General features: G+C 46.0%; 3 non-coding genes and 1 pseudogene across 3 annotated transcripts; all 4 read left to right on the top strand.

Annotated features, from left to right (window-relative positions):
- Positions 1-13: 13 nt before the first annotated feature.
- LOC138254026 (5S ribosomal RNA) lies at positions 14-132 on the top strand. The gene has a single exon (XR_011196703.1). It is a non-coding gene; the product is annotated as a 5S ribosomal RNA (ribosomal RNA).
- A 444-nt stretch (positions 133-576) lies between these two features.
- On the top strand, positions 577-695 carry LOC138257132 (5S ribosomal RNA; annotated as a pseudogene).
- Positions 696-1,693: 998 nt separating this feature from the next.
- LOC138256883 (5S ribosomal RNA) lies at positions 1,694-1,812 on the top strand. Its single transcript, XR_011198310.1, has one exon. It is a non-coding gene; the product is annotated as a 5S ribosomal RNA (ribosomal RNA).
- A 443-nt stretch (positions 1,813-2,255) lies between these two features.
- On the top strand, positions 2,256-2,374 carry LOC138254025 (5S ribosomal RNA). The gene has a single exon (XR_011196702.1). It is a non-coding gene; the product is annotated as a 5S ribosomal RNA (ribosomal RNA).
- Positions 2,375-2,500: the final 126 nt, after the last annotated feature.

The raw sequence follows: 2,500 nt of genomic DNA, 5'->3' as shown, positions 1-2,500 counted from the left end.
AGGAGTGCATTGTGCCTACGGCCATACCACCCTGAATGCACCTGATCTTGTCTGATCTCAGAAGCTAAGCAGAGTCGGGCCTGGTTAGTACTTGGATGGGAGACTGCCTGGGAATACCAGATGCTGTAGGCATTTTGCCTCTTGCAGACAGGAGGTGGTGCACGTCTTAGAACAAATGCATAGAATCCTCTCTTATGTTACTTTTCATTTATTATTTCTTCTACTCTTTTTTCATTTCTTAAAATAAATAAAAAAACAGCAATAACACTAAAATACACTCTTTCTGAAGGAAAATTGAGAATCTTTCTGCACTTCACACTCACCCCAAGCTGCTGGTGGTGAGCTGGTCTGCTGCTTGTGCTGGGCCCTAAAGAAAGGGCAGTCTGAGACTGTGTGTAAGTGCAGATGAAGCGATTGTGAGGCTGGTGCAAAACAGGGTGTGCGATTGGCCCTCTGTAAGAAGTTTGTGAAGGAGGGCAGTTTGTGAACAGTAGAGTGCAGGTGTGTTTGAGAGCAGCAGGCGCCAGACCGGTGGGTTGTCTCAACACAAGAGGCCTGAAACAGGAGTGTGTTTTTGCCTACGGCCATACCACCCTGAATGTGACTGATCTCGTCTGATCTCAGAAGCTAAGCAGCGTCGGGCATGGTTAGTACTTGCATGCGAGACCGCCTGGGAATACCAGGTGCTGTAGGCATTTTGCCTCTTGAAGACAGTAGGTGGTGCACGTCTTAAAATAAATGCATAGAGTCCTCTCTAATGTTACTTTTCATTTATTATTTCTTCTACTCTTTTTTCCTTTCTTAAAATAAATAAAAAAACAGCAATAACACTAAAATACACTCTTTCTGAAGGAAAATTGAGAATCTTTCTGCACTTCACACTCACCCCAAGCTGCTGGTGGTGAGCTGGTCTGCTGCTTGAGCTGGGCCCTAAAGAAAGGGCAGTCTGAGAATGTGTGTAAGTGCAGATGAAGCGATTGCGAGGCTGGTGCAAAACAGGGTGTGTGCTTGGACCTCTGTAAGAAGTTTGTGAAGGAGGGCAGTTTGTGAACAGAAGAGTGCAGGCGTGTTTGAGAGCAGCAGGCTCCAGACCGGCGGGGTGTCTCAACACAAGAGGCCTAAAACAGGAGTGTATTCTGCCTACGGCCATACCACCCTGAATGTGACTGATCTCAGAAGCTAAGCAGCATCGGGCCTGGTTAGTACTTGGATGGGAGACTGCTTGGGACTACCAGGTGCCATAGGCATTTTGCCTCTTGCAGACAGTAGGTGGTGCACGTCTTAGAACAAATGCATAGAGTCCTCTCTAATGTTACTTTTCATTTATTATTTCTTCTACTCTTTTTTCCTTTCTTAAAATAAATAAAAAAACAGCAATAACACTAAAATACACTCTTTCCGAAGGAAAATTGAGAATTTTTCTGCACTTCACACTCACCCCAAGCTGCTGGTGGTGAGCTGGTCTGTTGCTGCTTGTGCTGGGCCCTAAAGAAAGGGCAGTCTGAGACTGTGTGTAAGTGCAGATGAAGCGATTGCAAGGCTGCTGCAAAACAGGGTGTGTGCTTGGCCCTCTGTAAGAAGTTTGTGAAGGAGGGCAGTTTGTGAACAGTAAAGTGCAGGTGTGTTTGAGAGCAGCAGGCTCCAGACCGGCGGGCTGTCTCAACACAAGAGGCCTGAAACAGGAGTGTATTCTGCCTACGGCCATACCACTCTGAATGCGCCTGATCTCGTCTGATCTCAGAAGCTAAGCAGCGTCGGGCCTGGTTAGTACTTGGGTGGGAGACTGCCTGGGAATACCAGGTGCTGTAGGCATTTTGCCTCTTGCAGACAGTAGGTGGTGCACGTCTTAGAACAAATGCATAGAATCCTCTCTTATGTTACTTTTCATTTATTATTTCTTCTACTCTTTTTTCATTTCTTAAAATAAATAAAAAAACAGCAATAACACTAAAATACACTCTTTCTGAAGGAAAATTGAGAATCTTTCTGCACTTCACACTCACCCCAAGCTGCTGGTGGTGAGCTGGTCTGCTGCTTGTGCTGAGCCCTAAAGAAAGGGCAGTCCGAGACTGTGTGTAAGTGCAGATGAAGCGATTGCAAGGCTGCTGCAAAACAGGGTGTGTGCTTGGCCCTCTGTAAGAAGTTTGTGAAGGAGGGCAGTTTGTGAACAGTAGAGTGCAGGTGTGTTTGAGAGCAGCAGGCTCCAGACCGGTGGGTTGTCTCAACACAAGAGGCCTGAAACAGGAGTGCATTGTGCCTACGGCCATACCACCCTGAATGCACCTGATCTTGTCTGATCTCAGAAGCTAAGCAGAGTCGGGCCTGGTTAGTACTTGGATGGGAGACTGCCTGGGAATACCAGATGCTGTAGGCATTTTGCCTCTTGCAGACAGGAGGTGGTGCACGTCTTAGAACAAATGCATAGAATCCTCTCTTATGTTACTTTTCATTTATTATTTCTTCTACTCTTTTTTCATTTCTTAAAATAAATAAAAAAACA

The sequence above is a fragment of the Pleurodeles waltl genome, chromosome 8 (assembly GCF_031143425.1).
Source record: "Pleurodeles waltl isolate 20211129_DDA chromosome 8, aPleWal1.hap1.20221129, whole genome shotgun sequence".
Classification (NCBI taxonomy): domain Eukaryota; kingdom Metazoa; phylum Chordata; class Amphibia; order Caudata; family Salamandridae; genus Pleurodeles; species Pleurodeles waltl.
This window is presented reverse-complemented; position numbering and strand designations above follow the sequence as displayed.